Here is a 17,191-nt window from a genome sequence, read left to right on the forward strand (position 1 = left end):
ATGATCCAGGAAATAAGAAAGTGCTAAATAAAAGTAAAAAAAAAAAAAAAAAAAAAAAAAAAAGGGAGGGGGGAGAGACACATCAAAAGAATACAGAAGCAAACCTGAAGGTCAAAGACCAAATCTGGGATAATGTGAGCATCAAAATCATGCTACTACCGTGTTTCCCTGAAAATAAGACATCCTCTGAAAATAAGACCTACTTACATGTTTCCTTCTGAGTGAAATATAAGGCATCCCCCCGAAAATAAGGCCCCTCCTAGGCTAAACATGAAAGATTTGGTCCACTGATTCTGAAAGAAATGGAGTCACAAGAAATTCACCAGGAAATTCAGGAATTGGATTGTTATGATGATATTCCAGAAGATGATGACATGATTGTCATTGAATAAATGAGTAAATTCTTGATACTGTAGGATTCACAGTTTGTCTGGTTTGTGTTGACAACTACCGTACGTATACAGGTAATAAATTTCCTTTATTTTCATTTAACAATAAATGTGTACTGTATTCTTCTTTATGGAAAAATAAGACATTCCCTGGAAATAAGATCTAGCACATCTTTGGGAGCAAAAATTAATATAAGACACTGTCTTATTTTCGGGGAAATAGGGTAGTGGAATATAAGACATGAAAAAAGAAATATCCATAATAATATAAATTATTGGACAGATAAATAAATGAGAAGGGACAGATCATATAATAATAAAAGTAGAAGAATTAATAGAAATGAGAAAATTACTGTTTGGCAAACAGCACAGTAATTATTGTTGCCTACAAGCGTCATTAATAGGTGCCAAATTAGTGGGAAATACATGCTGAGAAACAAGATACTTACATAATCTCAAAGTATCACCCCACAAGACACTTACTAATAACAAACAGAAAAATCATAACTTTACATTGGAGAGACAGTGTTGCAAGTACATCAATGGTAATGAGACATATCAACATCATGCTCCTCCTTGATATAATGACATCACTTCTATAGTGGTATAGCCAAAAATTTATAACCATGGCCAACTCAATTGCGGAAAATTTTATAAATTAACTGATCAGTATTCTTAAAAAATGTCAAGGTCATGAAAGACAAAGAAAGGAGGAGAAACTTTCCTAGATTGGGACAGTTAGTAGCATCATATCAACGTTAATTCCCTCGCTTATAATTATACTTTGGTCTTGTAAAATGTTATCATCTGAAGGAGCTGGGTGAAAGTTACTTGTAATTATAATATTTTTGTGTTAATTGTAATATTTTTTAAACTTAAAAAAATCTAACATTATTTTAAAAAATTAAAAGTAAAAAATAAAATACCCCAATTCTTTCTTTCTTTTATCTATCTCTTCCAGCTCCACTGATGGCAATTTCATTCTTCTTGTATCCAGGCCAAAAATCTTTGAAATTACCCTTCTTTTCTATTTTTTTCCTCCTCATATCTTAAATATATTCTACAGGAAATATTATGAGTATGTCTTTAATTACATCCACAATCTAACCATTTCTTATCACCTCTACTGTAACCTCACTAGTCCAGGATACCATAAGTGCTTGCCTGGATTATTACAAAAGCTTTTTAACTGAACTTCTTGATCCATTCCTCTTCTAGTAACACTCTACTGGCTCCCATTTCTTTCAGAGTAAAGGCTAAAGATCTGACTATGGCCCAGGAGCCATATACAATCTGGTTTTGTTAATATCTGACCTCCTTTCTTACTACTCATTCCATTCCAACCACTTTGATCTTCCTGCTTTCTCTTGGCCCTGCCAAGCTTGCTCCTCCCTTAGAGTCTTTCCACTGGCTGTTCTCTTTTCCCTGAATTTCCTTCTTGCCCCACACATTAATTAGCTAACCTCCTTCTCTTTTTCAAGCTTTTGCTCAAAGGTCTTTTTCCCAGTGAGTGACCACTATCTTTAAAAATCACAAGCCCTCATCTTGGTTCTCCTTAATCTGTTGCAATTTTTGGCCATTTTTATCATCTTTGAATGCAAAGTAGAATTTTTATTTATATCGTATTTATTTTATTGTATATTGTTGATCTCTATAAACAATACTGTATTATATATCTGTTTATTGTTAGCATATAAACTCCTAAGAGGGCAGAGATATTAGTATTTTTTTCTGAGTATTAATACAATCCTTGGTACACTGTATACACTTAAAAATGTGTTATGATTTGACTCAAAAGTTTACTATCTGATTGATATATTACTGAAGGACAGAGAAAACATCATATGTCTCTTTCCCACAGATATTTATGAACAACCAGATAGTTAGATAACAGATACAAATTATTTGTTTAAAAGTCAAGAGAATGTGTAAAAATAAGAAGTTTAGCCAGTACTACTTTGTTGGCAAGTGAAATAAAATCACTCAAATTAGCTTAAGGTATAAAACGGGGAGAATTTACTTGTGGACAAAACTGAACAGCTCAGAAGTAAACCTAGCTCCAGGCATATATGGATGTAGGGGACTTATAGCTGTCTTCAGAACTTACTGATTTCTTTCATTTTTGCTCAACTGTACCTTCCTTTGAAAGAGCTTGGGTCTTAGGCAGGTGTTCTCCACATGAAGAAGCTCCAGCACAGATTCTTCAGGTGGAGTAAGCCCAGAATTCACTCTGGCCTGACTGGGGTTGCACTGTAGCAAAGGAATGAGGTACTCTCATTGCTATAGCTTGGGCCACAGGCACAATCCCCAAACCACCTAAGTATTCTTATACTGAGAATGGGGGGAGTAAAACATGAAATTAATTATAGAATAGAGCCAAACCAATTAGTGTAAATTTGTAGAATTATATACCTGATATTAGAAGTATAACACTCTGACCCCTAGTGGTCAGATTCCATAGAGAAAATGTAGCATCAGTTCCAAAGCAACAGAAGGTTAATTTACTGCACTTCATGGTTTTATAACATTTTTTTCCAATTTATTAAGAACATCAGTATCCTTCCTTTCTATCCTCTGCATTGAAGCTTTCACCTATTTGGGTTAAATTTTCTTTTGACATAGTTCTTGTATCCCTTCCTTTCCCCCTATCTCTTTGGTCACCCATCTTCCTTCTTGGCTTCATATTTAGAGTACTGTGATAATATCCTAAGTTGTTTCCTTAGCTTCAATACTTTATGAAAATTAATACCTGAAAAATATTTCTAAAAAACTGCTTTAGTTGCATGGTGTCCAGTTTGGGAATTTACTCTGACACTTAATTCATCAGTCCCAATCAAAATCCTTAGGTCTAGCATTAACTATCATAGGCCCCCTCATCCTTTTGCTTGAGAAAATACAATTAGCTTTCTGTCAAATACAATGGTAAGCTAACATAAATAATGTTATATCTGCACAATACATGGTGGTTTATTGCATTTTAAAAATTGAGAACACTTATTACTTATACTTTTATCTCATATAAGAAATAGATTAATCCATTTTAAATTTGATCCCTCGTATTCTATACAGAAAATTTCACATATACTTATTACCATTTTTTGAGTGAATTTCCTAATTTATTTCTCATAAAAAGATACTGATTGGTACAATTTATAAACACTGCTAATTGCTCAGATCATAATATGCTAAATCTAAAATATATATTCTTAAATATTTATACTTTTCATGTTTTATTCTTTTGTTTTTGCTCAATGGCTGAGATAGTAAGAATTCTCTAACTTCATTATTGTCTACATTTTCTCTTCAATTTTCATTGTAAAGTTTTACATAAAACAATGAGTCAATTACTCTGAAGGCTTATAGGTTTTATTTCGCATTTCCTTTATCTTCAATTCCCTTTCATACTTTTGATTAAAGCATGCAGTTTCTTTCTTCTTAAGTATTCCTATAGAATTATTAAAACAAAGATAAAACAAACAAACAAAAAAACCCTGAACTACTTCTGGTCAAGATGACAGTATAGGTAAATGTACTCACATCCTCCCATAACCACATCAAGATTACAACTAAATTACAGAGCCCCAATCATTCAGAACCACCAGAAATATAGCTGAATAGAAGTCCTAGGGAATTAAAGAAGAAGTCACATCAAGATAGGTAGGAGAGGCAGAGATGCAGAATGAGCTGGTCCCATATCCATATGTAGTGGATAAAGATTGGGAAGGATAGCTCAGCTGTGGAGGTCCTCCATTAAAAGCAAGGAAGGTCTCAGCTCCACACCAGGAACCCCAGCTCAGGGTTCCATTGCCAGGAATAAAAGTTCCCATAAATTTTGGCTATAAAACAAGGGGGAACTATCGCTGAGAAATACAGAGAGCTTTTGGAGTCCCAGGCAGTTCCTCTTAAAAGGCCTACTAACGGACTTACTCAGACTCACTTCCTCTGAGCTCCAGTGCTGGGGAAGCAATTTAAAAGGATTCAAGGACATATAGGGAGGAAATGAATTGTCTGGTATCAAGGCAAGAGCTGTCTGTGTGGGGGTGAGGGCAACTTTCTACTAGACAAAAGTGCTGGCAGAGGCCATTGTTCCTTTTCTGAGCCCTTCCCCCAGAGTCTGCAGGTGGGCACCATATCTGAGTTTCCATCAATGTGGTACACACTGCCCACTCTGCCCAGGTGATTCCTGGAGAGTCCACCCCACCAAACTTGCAGGCCCACACAAGCTTTTTCCAGTGGCTTTTCCATATGAACGATCTATTTCATAAAGTCCTGTACTTCTTGCTAAATGGCCCCAGGCCTGACATTAGGAGCAGCCTTGGTATGCAGCTTGTATAGCTCCAAGCCCAGCACCAGTAGCAGTTATGTGCAGATCACTTTGTAGCTCATGCCAGGTGGCCCTAGGCAGAACACATGTGGCAGCTGACCTTGGTCTGCAACTCCCAGGAGGCCCCAAAGCCAGTGTATCTGGTGTACAGCTTTAGACCATATCGATGCCTCACCCAACCACCTCCACAAGTTACACACTCAAGTGGCAGACTCAGCGGGCACCAGAACCTCATTGAAGTAAGTCCTGCTCCATAGGATGGGTCCCTGAACAGTTGATCCTCCATGGTGGTTGGTGGTCTCAGCCAGTGTCTGGAGCAGATCGGCTGGTGATAAATCCCTCCCATTGATGTGCCAAGAGCAATCATGGCTTAACTACAATAGGAGGATATACACAGCCCACATAGGTAGGGTGCACCTGAAGTGCCCAGCTTGGGTGCTTGGGAAGGCTGTGCCATTGGACTTTACATTAGGCCATCCTACCAAGCCTGAGAGACATAGCAGCTTTGCCCAATACATAGAAACAAACAGAGGTAGGCTGTCAAAATGATGAGACAAAGAAACATGACTCAAATGAAAGAACAGAAGAAAACTCTAGAAAAAGAATTTAAAAAATGGAGACAATTAATCTACTAGATGCAGAGTTCAGAACACTGGTTATAGAATGCTCAGTGAACTTAGGGAAAACTTCAATAGTATAAAAATGGACACGGAAACAATTTTAAAAGAACCAGCCAGTAACAAAGGGTACACTAATGAAATGAAGAATAATTTACAGGGAATAAACAGTAGAGTAGATAAAGCTGAGAATCAAATCAGCATTTTGAATATAAGGAAGAAAAAAATCACCCAATCAGAACAGCAGGAAGAAAAAAGAATCCAAAAAATGAAGATAGTGTAAAGAGCCTCTGGGACAACTTCAAGCATACCAACATTCACAGCATGGATGTGCCAGGAGAAGAGAGAAAGCAAGAAATTGAAAACCTATTTGAAAAAATAATGACAGAAAACTTCTCTAAACTGGTGAAGGAAATAGACACACAAGTATAGTGAGTCCCAAACAAGATGAACCCAAAGAGGCCCACACCAAAACATAGCATAATTAAAATGCAAAACATTAAAGACAAAAACAAAAATCTTAAAAGCAGCAAAGGAATGCAGTTACCTATAAATAGCTCTCATAACACGATCAGCTGATTTCTCAACAGAAACTTTTCAGACCAGAAGGGATTGGCTATAAATATTCAAAGTGATGAAAAGGACCTACAACCAAAATTACTCTATCCAGCAAAGTTCTCATTTAGAATTGAAGAGCTTCACAAACAAGAAAAAGCTATAGGGGTTCATCACCACCAAACCAGTTTTACATGAAATGTTAAAGGATTTTCTTTAAAAAGAAAAAGAAAAAAATGAAAATTATGAACAATAAAATTACAATAAACACACATCTATCAACAATTAAATCTAAAAAACAAAATAAATGAACAAGCTGAGCAGAAACAGACTTTCAGATACAGAGAACATTTTGATGGCTGGATGGGAGTTGGGGGGTGGGAGATGGGTGAGTAAGGTGAAAGGATTAAGAAGTACAATAGGTTATTACCAAATAGTCATGGGGATGTAAAGTATATCATAGGGAATACAGTCAATAATATTTTAATAACTATGTATAGTGTCTGATGACTACAAGAGTCTCAGATGATCACTTAGTAAGTTATGTACTGTCTAATCACTGAGGTGTACACCTGAAACTAATATAATATTGATGTCAACTGTAATTGAAAAATAAAAAAATGATTTAAAAATGACTTAAATTAACTCACACTGCCTATGACTCAGTAAAAGAAAGGATAATGAGAGGATAACAATAGTACTCCTGACTTATCAAATAAGAGAATAATTATGATAAATGCATTTGAGAATTCACATAGAGGGCTTAATATGGCTTACTGACACATTTATAAGTTCTCAAAAAAGTTAACTTTTATTATTATTTTCTAGATTCACTTGCATTTTTAATAGAATATACCAATTTGTCTAGCACCAAACATTTATAAAACATTTAACATTATATTATGGGCTAAAAAGAATTAATAATATTGAATGTCTATTCTTGTGAAATTTACAATCTAATTTGAGAGATAAAGTGTAAAGACTTAAAAGTTATAAACAAAATGTGGCATAAACATACAATGGAATGTTATTCAACTTCAAAAAGGAAGAAAATTCTGACATGCTACAACATGAATGAACCTTGAAGACATTATGCCAAATGAAAAAAAAGAAGCTAAAAAGAACAAATATTGTAAGAGGCACCTAGAACAGTCACCTTCATACAGACAGAAAGCAGAATGGTGGTTGCCAGAAGCTGGGTGGAGAGGGGAGGAGCAGTAGTTGAATGAGTACAGAGTTTCAGTTTTGGAGGTGAACAAGTTCTGGAGATGATGGGTGGTGATGGGTGCACAAAAATAACCTTAATGGCCGAGACCGGTTTGGCTCAGTGGATAGAGCATCGGCCTGCTGACTGAAGGGTCCCGGGTTCGATTCCGGTCAAGGGCATGTACCGTGGTTGCGGGCACGTCCCAAGTGGGGGGTGTGCAGGAGGCAGCTGATCAATGATTCTTTCTCATCGATGTTTCTAGCTCTCTATCCCTCTCTCTTCCTCTCAATAAAATATCAATAAAATATATTAAAAAAAAATAACCTTAATGTGCTCAATGCTACTAAACTGTATAATCAGAAATGGTTACAATGGTAAATGTCATGTCATGTATATCTTACCACAGTAAAAAAAGATTTAAAATTTAAATATTCATATAGGGGAAAATTAAATTTCATCACTACAATGTACTAGATAAACCAGTACTTTATAAATTATCAAATGCTGTCTTAACTTGATTAATAATATGTACCCATTTATTTTTTGAGTAAAGAATACATTTGTATTGTACAAAAATAAAAAATACAAAGTGGTATACAGAAAAAAAATCTTATTTTAGCCACTCAGCTCCTTTTCCTAAACACAACCCCATTACCAGTTACTTATATATTCTATCAAATATACTATCTATCTTCAATGACTGTATTCACACACTGTATACATAATGTTGCAACTTTGTTTGATAGCACATTAAATGCAACCTTGTTCTTTTCAAAGAGCTATCTAGTATATACCATAAGTATATTTATAGTATATACTATATACGCTTAGTGAGAAGCTAGAGAGGGTTTCCAGTCTTGCTAATTCCAACACTTTCAAAGAATAATCTAGCACATATGTTATTTTGTTAATCGTGAGCATATCTGCTATATAAATTCTTTGAGGGAGGGTCAAGGGTTTTTCAAATGATTCAGATTATAAGTCCCTAACTAGACAGATTTCACCAAAGGTATTGGACTTAGTCACTTTATCCAAAACTTGGAAACATCTTTGTATTATTTTCTTTGGCACCTATCACTTACTAAGTCTTGATAATTCTACTTTCTCAGTATCTCTTCTGTCATCCCTTCCCATTTCCCATTCCTTATATAGGTGTGTGTGTGTGTGTGTGTGTGTGTGTGTCTATGTGTTCATACACTTTAATTTGCTTGGAAAGGTTAAAATGAACAAAAAATACATAAAAAAGATATTAAATTCTCTTGATGATTCTTATAAAATCTCTGAAAATAATGGAACCTCAAATTTATTTCCTTTGGATCCCAAGCTACATTTTGAAACACTTGGATTGGTGACATATAATCTCCCATTAGCTAACTTCAATAGCTTATTGCTAAAATTTAGTGCAAAACACGGAAGGCCACCTGGGTGGTCTTACATTGGGCTGTTGAGTGGACAATTCTAATACATATTAGCAAGCCACCTAAACCTCACAGAAAGTGAGTCTAATGGAAACTATTACAACCCTCTTCCCAAAGAAAACTGTTCAGTTTATGAAGCAGTCCCATACATACAAAACTTGGAATTCTTAGGAAAATAAGCAACCCATTTTCACTCAGTTGGACAGACAGCAAGTTAGTGATTTTGCGGTTTGATCCTTATATGGTACATCAATAATGGCAAGTTTCTTTCTCTCTCCATTTCAAGTAAAACCAGTAGATCCCATGCAATATGTCATTACCGTCACAGGAGGATCTGCTTAGGAATAGAGTCCTCATATAGGCTTTTAATATTTCTTCATGTCTGAAGTTTTGTTCTCAGCACACTTTCCTGAGAGAAGAATTTGCTCAGTCACTTTCATGCTACCTAATACATCCAGAATTAGGTCTAATGTCTCCATTGTAGCCACCTTACTAAAGTAGCTCACCTTAATTTGGTTCTTGTACTTTCCCTCTCTAGCCTTCTCTACCAACTTTTCCCTGCTTGCTTTTATGATGTACATTAGTTAACAGTTTCAGGCCTCTATGCATTTTCTCTCATTGTCTTCCCAGCCTGGAATACTTCATCCATTTCCCTTACTTCCTCCATGTGGGAAATCTTGATCTCTTTATGCAAGAGGAGGAACCTCCTTTTTGTGATCCACAGATCTGCGTTTATCTTCCATGGTGACTGCTCTTCTCTACTGAAACTATTTTTTTAAAGTAGGCTGAAATAATGGTGGGAGTGGTCTTTTTCCTTTCTAGCTATAGCATCCAGCAGTGTTTGAGGTCATGTGGTATGCACTCAATAAAATTTTTTCAATTGAATTTAACTAGATCTTGGGGAAAAGGGGTAGAGTTATTTATATGTTTATTGAGTGGCTATTGGGTGCAAGATTATGTTCTAGTCTAGGGGTGTCGAACTCAATCAGAGAAGGGGCCAAAATCTAAAATCCAGCCTAAATCGCCAGCCGAATGGTTTACTGAACAGTCATAAACTGACAATGTCATAAACTGACAGCGGAGTGCAGTGATGACAGTGCGGTGCGGGCCACATTGCAAGGCCTGGTGGGCTGGATTTGGCCCGCGGGCCTTGTGTTTGACACATGTGTTCTAGTCAGTGGGATTATAACCAAGAAGATAACCCAAGGATTATTTTTGGCCTAGTAAAAGAGATGGGGCAACATAAACATATAATTACTAGAGGCCCGATGTCCGAAATTTGTGCAAGTGTAGGTCTTCCTTCCCCCGGCTGTTGGCACTGGCTACCCTCCCAGCCCCAGCTTTGTCTGGAAGGATGTCTGGTCTAATTATCATATCACCCTTTTATTATTATAGATAATTCATTGGGTGGATTGCAGTGGCTCCCAGGTGACAGATCAGATTCTTTTATGAATATGGATGAGCATAGGGAGGCACTTTAACTCGAGGAAATTGCACTAAAAAATACATTTATAAAATAAGGCAATTACTCCAAATCACTGTGAAACCCAGAGTCAGATATAAAACTCAAGATTTCTGACTTTCGTTTTTTAAAAAAATATATATTTTATTGATTTCAGAGAGGAAGAGAGAGGAAGAGATAGAAACATCTATAATGAGATAGAATCACCAATCGCCTGCCTCCTGCACTCCCCTTATTGGGGATGAGCCCGCACCCCAGGCTGTGCCCTGGACCAGAACCGAACCTGGGACCCTTCAGTCTGCAGACTGACACTCTATCTACTGAGCCAAACCAGCTAGGGTCTGACTTTCTGTTTTTGGCTCATGGGCTCCACATTTTGAAGTACAAACGTTCTTCTGGGGAACAGAAGGTCAAACACAGTGTCTTGGGGAAAGAACATAAAGTGACATAACGCATGTAAGATGACCAGGTCAGAATCAGTATACTCCATCCAAGTTTTCTTTCTCCGCTAAACTGCCTTACAGTTTGGCTGCTAAACTGGCTTCTGAACATTAAAAAACAAAACTTGGTTGGTGCTAAATGACCCATATTAAAATTTAATCTACCTTTGTTCTTTCTCTATCCTCTCCTGCTCTCTTCCCTAATATAACCGCTTTTCACAAACGGTTGAGTAAGCTAGAAAACGTAACGAAAAGGGCTGGTTCTTTGGGAGCCAGGAAAGCCGGGTTCATCACAGAGGTCAGTCATTACCAGGTAGTAGCTTGGGGCAAGTACTTAGACTTCCGGTTTTCTCTTCGGTACGGTAAGATGTGATAATGAATGAATCGGAAGAAGATGTTTATGCAAAGCCCTTACCTTAACACAGTGACTGATACATAGTAAGAGCTCAGAGGTTAGCTATTTAGCGATCCTAAGAACCCGATGCCTCGAGGTTGTACTTTTACCACGGCTCCCGGAGGACCTGTAAGTGCAATCCTCACTGGATTGTGTCACACCAGAGGTCGCGCTCCAGCCGTGACGCAGTTTGGTCTTCGCGGGCCACCGTCGCCGGGCATGCGTAATGAGCGTGGCGGGACGTCAGTGTCATGGCGAGCTCCATCTGAAGTCTGCGCGGTGCGAGAGCGGCGAGTGTCATTTAGGACTGGTTTGTAATTTCGCGACTTTTGGGTGACGGGGGTGGAGGGGTCCGTGTGGGACAGAGGTTGGCACGTACGCCTTTTAGTTCGGAGCCTTCCCCTCCAGTTTCAGTCTCTCCCTGGCTGTTGGATGACTTGTTTCGCAGTTAAAAGGGGGACTTGCCAGGTGGGAGGAGGGAACAGAGAGGCTGGAAGTCCTGCCCAAAGTGAGGACGGGGTCGTTGGCCTCAGGGGCTGCAGGGCTGTAGGGAGTATTGAAGGGACCTCGGCTCTATCGTCAAGATGCGCTGCATTCGTCCTCGCACTGTCTGCCTTAGTGAACGTGCAGGATGGCAGGTGGCTGTCGCAGTAGCTTTTACAGAGCTGTGTCTCATTAAGGATTTAAACCGAAGTTGGTCATCAGGGTAGGTGTCTTGTGCCTTCCCTTTTCTTTCTCGTTTACGTGTGAAACCAGTCTGAATCTGGGGCCGACAACGTGTCTTCCGGATGGAAGGTGGTCTGGATGCCTACTTCATATGCATTGCTGTTTTGTAGTCGTTGCTCTTCCTAGAATCACGCAGACGTGTTATAATGCAGGATAGTATTTATTACTGTGGGCGGACGCTGGATCTCATTCTTGGCAAATGTGGCAGATGTCAACACACCTGTCCTACTCAGTAAGAAGTTGGAAGTAGTATTAACCTTGCTTTATAAGATAGTCCTTTATGGAGGCTGATCTCTTTTAGGTAATTTTAAAGAGTCCTTACTGTGGTTTTGTGAATTTGTCAGCTGGTAATTTTAAAGAGTCCTTACTGTGGTTTTGTGAATTTGTCTTGTTTTTTTCTAATCAATTTTTATTTTCCAGACTCATCTTTCAAGAGGATTTGAGACTAATTGCAGATAATCAAGGTACTCATTTATTTTAAACCTTCAATGTTTGAGTGACATGTTACACATTATAATGTGCAAAAAGATAGCCTAGGTTCTTAGTAATTTTGTCACTATCATTGTATGGAAATGCTATGATCTCCATATCACTAAATCCAAGAAACACTTTCATTCATTTTGCTTAATCTTTTATCTGTATTAAATTGCACTGACTGTGTCCACTGCTTTGATGAGCTCTCTGCCTTTGCCTTCTATGACCAACTGATTTGCTCCTTTTCTGGCAACCACATCTTGGTTTTCATTAAAAGCTGCTTCTCTTCTTTTGGCTGTTAAATTTGGAGTTTCTCAAGATATGGTCCTGTACCCTTTTCTCTTTTCTGTTCTCTCTCTCTGTGTGTTCTGATCCACAATGTTATTCTCTGACTTTCTGATTCTAGTCATCCAAGTGGGTGTGAAGTTGACATCTCATGATTCTGATTTGCATCCCTGATAGCTAATGATGTTGACACCTTTTCATATGCTTATTGGCCATTTGTACATCTTCATTGGAGAAATGTCTATTCAAATCCTTTGCCCATATTTTACACTTGTTTATTTGTCTTTCTGTTACTTAGTAGTTGTTTTTTTTAATGTATTCTTTTCAGAGACAGCATGAGCACTGCCAGAGCACTGGTCAGCATTGCTGTTCTCAGTTGCTTTGAGTCCATATATTCTAAATTCTTTCCGACTATACCAGAGCAGGTTCCTTCTTGAAGCCTACCACTGTACTAACTGTTGGGAACTTAGTCCAAGTTCCTTTTTTATTTTCTGCTCACTAGTTACAGGTGTTGGGTCCGGGCCCCTCTGTCTGGGGCTGGACTGGAGAAGACATGAGAAGTTGTGGTCATATAAGAATGACTCCTTATTGCAGAAGCCAGTGGCCATATACCCTTCAGACAAAAACAGTTCTTTACAGCAGGCCTATACAGGCAAGCAGCCGGACACCAGCTGGTTAATGTGTACATCTTTCCCCACAAAGCAGAATTAGTTTCTGTACCCACAGCTATTATCTGAGTGGCTGCACACTGCCTCCTAGACTCACCATCTCACATTGTAGCGGTACCTAAGCTCTCTGCCTCAGCAGCTTCTCCTGTCTCCCCTGTTCAGCACATGGATTGGTCTCTGTAGCCTCACATATCAACTACCTCTGCGCTTCTCTCTTAGCTTCACCTTACTTTCTAGCTTCTCCTTTCACCCACTTCTTCACACCCCAGCAGATCAACTGGCCAGTAACTTGTATATTATTCCAGAGATAAAGAAGGCTTTGTGCCAGTAGTTACAACAATCATATTTTGGCTACAAAAGGGCACAGACTATTCTTTCCCTTATTGAATTTTCTTGGCACCCTTGTTGAAAATCAGCTGACTAGATATATCTATTTTTAAATCCTTACCCAAAGACATGCTTATTGGCTTTAGAGACAGGGGAGAGGGAGGAAGGAAGGAAGGGGAGAGAGAAAGATAAATAGATAAAGAGAAACATTGATGTGAGAGAGAAATATTGATTGGCCACCTTGCTGTATGTGTCCTAATTGGGGATTGAACCTGAAACTCAGCTAGGTACCCTGACTGGGAATCAAACCCATATCCCTTTCAGTGTAAGGGATCTTGATGCTCCAACCAGCTGAGCCACATTGACCAGAGCTAGACAATGTATTTTTGAAAAACATGCTAGATGATTTTTTATAGAAGAACAACTCTAGGACAGTAATTTCGAACTTTAGTGGACATCACAGTCATCCAGAAGGCTAGAAATGGAATTGTTAGGTTAAGGGATATATATAGTTTAAAGTTTGATATGTACTTCCAGATTGTCCTCCAGAAAGGATATGCCAGTTCTACCAGGCTTTCAGCTAGCAGTAGGGTTGTCAGTTTTTTTTTTTTTTTAATTGTTAGGGTAAAAAATAATTCATATTTAAACACTTGTTATTAGTGTGTTTAAACATTCTTTCCTCTGTTTATGTTTTTCCTTTGCCCATATATTTTTTGGAATGTGTTTATATCTTAAGGTCAAATTAGACTCTTGCATTGCTTGTGCTTTGCCAATGAGGCAGAGTTTGGTGTTGAGAGAAGGCCTAGGTTCTAATTCTAGCTCTGTCAGTGATCAAGTCTTTTAGCTTTTCTTGACTTCACTTCTGTATAATAAGAAGTTTAACAATGTTCCCTACTTCTCTAACTGTGATATTGTATGTCAACTGCAGCAGACCCTTCTCATCTCTCTTCTTCCATTTTTTTCCCTCTTCTTTTTTCGTGGGATGTTAAAATTGTGTAATGTGAAAAAGAGGCTTTTAATATGTCATTCAATTAATAGGCCTTCAGTTGCTCTTTAGTAACATTCAAAGGCACTACCCGGTTTTAGACTTGCACACTTATTTTTTTTTCATATTAGAGGCCTAGCATACAGATTCGTGCACTGGTGGGTCCCTTGGCCTGGCCTGTGCCCTCTCGCAATCTAGGATCCATTGGGGGATGTTGGACTGCTGGTTTCAACCTGATCCTTGCAGGCCAGGCCGAGGGACCCCACTCGTGCATGAATCTGTGCACCGAGCCTCTAGTATACATATAATATCTTTGGTTAATCTCTTCTCACCCTCCCTTCTCCCCCCTTCCTTCTGAGATTCATCAGTCTGTTTCATGTATCCATGCCTGTGCATTGAGCGTCTTCCCCTTGGTGGTCAGTGTGTGTCATACCTACTGGTTGAATGGTCACTTAGGCTTTTATATATGATAATAGTGATAGAAGAAGCCCTAGAGATTAGGTATTTTCTTTATCTTTTCATCCGGAGTAAGGATTTTTTCCTTTGTTACAGAAAGATTAGCTAAATGTTGCTTAAACAAGTATTTATTCACATATTAAGTTGTCCTTCAACAAATATTGTGTGCCTGCTATGTGCTAGGCATTGTTATAGGTGTGGATACAGTGGTGAAAAAGAGATGGATTCCTTTGTCCTTGTACAGTTTACACTTTAATGATAAAGACAGATGCAGTTGTATGTATGGTATCAGATAGGTTAATTCTATGAAGAAAAATGAAACATAAAGCATGGTTAGAGGTTAGTGAGAATGTGTGGAATTCTTGATCAGTGGGTGGTTATTTTAAAAGGCTTTTCCAAGGAGGTGTCATTGGAGTATATAAGTGGCAGCAAGCCATACAGATATCTGGGGATGATTTTCCAGACATAGGAATAGCAATTCTGAAGGCCCCTGAGTCAGAAACTAGTTTGGCCTACTCAGCGAATATCAAAAGGTTAGTACAGTTGGTACAGAATGGGGATAGCTAGGGACCATACTTTGTTAGACTGGGTAGTCTACAGTAAAAAATATTTATTGAGAATATGCAATATGCTAGACATAGTTCTAGGTTCCACCAGGGACAAATCAATGAACAAAGCCCACAAAAACCTGTACTCTCACAAAGTATATTCTAGTAGAGATAGACATTAACAAAATAATGAAAACATCTAAGCTGGTGATGAAATGCTATGGTAAGAAAACAAGGTAGGCAGTGGGAATATGAAGTGAAGAGGAAGTATAAGTACATATGATGAGGTGTGGGAGTTGCTCAGAAAGGCCTCGCTGGTGACATTTGAACAGATTCCTGAAGGGCTTGAAGATGTTCTGTACAAGAATAAAATCCTGAGATGCGTGTACCTTGTAGATACAAACTAGGAGGAAGCCCACAATGCTGAGTGTAGTGATGGGGAGAGTGGCAGGCTTTATGGTCAGAGAGGTAACAGGAAGCTGATTACATATGTCCTTGCAGATTTGTGTAATGATTTTGGCTTTTTATTCTGAAGTAGAAGACATTGGAAGATTTTGATCAGAAGCTTGAGTTGAACTTAGATTTTAAAGGGATCCTTGGCTTCTATGCTGAAATGTCCTTTGGGAATAGGGTAGAAGCAGGGAGACTGTCAATAATCTAGGCAAGAGTTGATGTTGTTTTGGACCAGATGTAACAAGTGGGCAGAGTGAAAACCAGTCAGATTATGAATATGTTTTGAAGACAGAGCCAATAAGGTTTTGTTGGTGCATTGGATTAGGGAGAGGATTCCAGGATTTTTGGTAGAAGCAGGTAGAAGACTGGGATTGCCTTTAAATGAGATGAGGAAAATTGTGGAAGGATCTGGTGGGGTAAGGTAGGGAGAAGATCAAGGGTTTCCTTTTCGATAATTTAAGTTTGAAATAACTATCAGATAAGGGTGTTGGATATGCAGTTGGACACATGAGTCTGAAGTTCAGGGGAGGACTGGGACCAGTTATATAAACATATAGTTGGTATTTCAAGGCTATGGATTGGATAACAGGGTATGCCTATAACTCGGGTGGGGAACATCTGGCAGGAGGGCCATATAAGACCTGTGAAATCTTTTGGTCTGCCCTGCCAAAGCATTAAGGGTGAGTTAATTAAGTGTTTGACCAAATAGAGCAAGTTAATTTTTGGGTTGATAATTTTGTACGGCCTGAAAATGATGTTACAAATATTCAAATGGCCTTTGGCAGAGATAAAGTCCCCACAAGGAGACTTATGGAATGATGTAAGAAGAGAACTTGGAGAGTGTAGTGCCCTACAGATGAGGTCATTTGAGATGACTGAGAATTTATCATTGTATATATTTCTGTCATTGAAATCATGACAGGTAATTTTGCTGGAGTGGTGGGGGTGAAAGCCTGGTTCATGAGAGAACAGGAGGGGTATTGGATATTTTAAGTATAGATATATTTTTAATTAGATATTGTAAGTATAGATATATTTTTTTAATATATCTTTATTGATTTCAGAGAAGAAGAGAGAGGGACAGAGAGATAGAAACATCAATGATGAGAGAGAATCATTGATTGGCTACCTCCTACACACACCACACTAAGGATTGAGCCTGCAACATGGGCATGTGCCCTGGACTGGAATTGAACCTGGCTGGGTTCACAGGGTGATGCCCTACGGAGCCAAACCAGCTAGCAGGGGTCGTCAAACTTTTTAAAGTGGGGGCCAGATCACGGTCCCTCAGAGAGCTGGAGGGCCGGACTATATGAACTACTAATTCCTACTGTAACACCTCGGCTGCGCTCACTGCCCAAAAAACCTGGCGGGCCGGATCAGACTCCTCTGCGGGCCGCATGTGGCCCGCGGGCCGTAGTTTGAAGACCCCTGATAGAGCCTTATAGATAGCTTTTGCAAGA

At 38.6% G+C, this 17,191-nt stretch overlaps 1 protein-coding gene and 1 long non-coding RNA gene across 4 annotated transcripts in view; one reads left to right on the forward strand and one right to left on the reverse strand.

The window, feature by feature from the left end:
- Nucleotides 1–10,940, reverse strand: part of LOC311616862 — a 26,111-nt gene extending 15,171 nt beyond the window's left edge. For 2 of the 3 annotated variants that reach the window (XR_014794005.1, XR_014794006.1), the window contains exons 1-2: nucleotides 10,828–10,917; nucleotides 8,831–8,919 (exon numbers count right to left, since the gene is read on the reverse strand). This is a non-coding gene — a long non-coding RNA (uncharacterized lncRNA). Of the gene's footprint in view, nucleotides 1–8,830; nucleotides 8,920–10,827 lie in introns of all 3 variants that reach the window. The other variant, XR_014794004.1, reaches the window with a different exon arrangement.
- An 89-nt stretch (nucleotides 10,941–11,029) lies between these two features.
- The window catches only part of CDKAL1 (CDKAL1 threonylcarbamoyladenosine tRNA methylthiotransferase), a gene marked incomplete at its 5' end in the record, with an annotated part of 619,533 nt that continues 613,371 nt past the window's right edge, over nucleotides 11,030–17,191 (forward strand). Inside the window, 2 exons of the mRNA XM_084872776.1 lie at nucleotides 11,030–11,116; nucleotides 11,953–11,996. The remainder of the gene's footprint in view (nucleotides 11,117–11,952; nucleotides 11,997–17,191) is intronic.

This window comes from Pipistrellus hanaki (genome assembly GCF_964339955.1).
Source record: "Pipistrellus hanaki genome assembly, chromosome: 2".
Classification (NCBI taxonomy): Eukaryota; Metazoa; Chordata; class Mammalia; order Chiroptera; family Vespertilionidae; genus Pipistrellus; species Pipistrellus hanaki.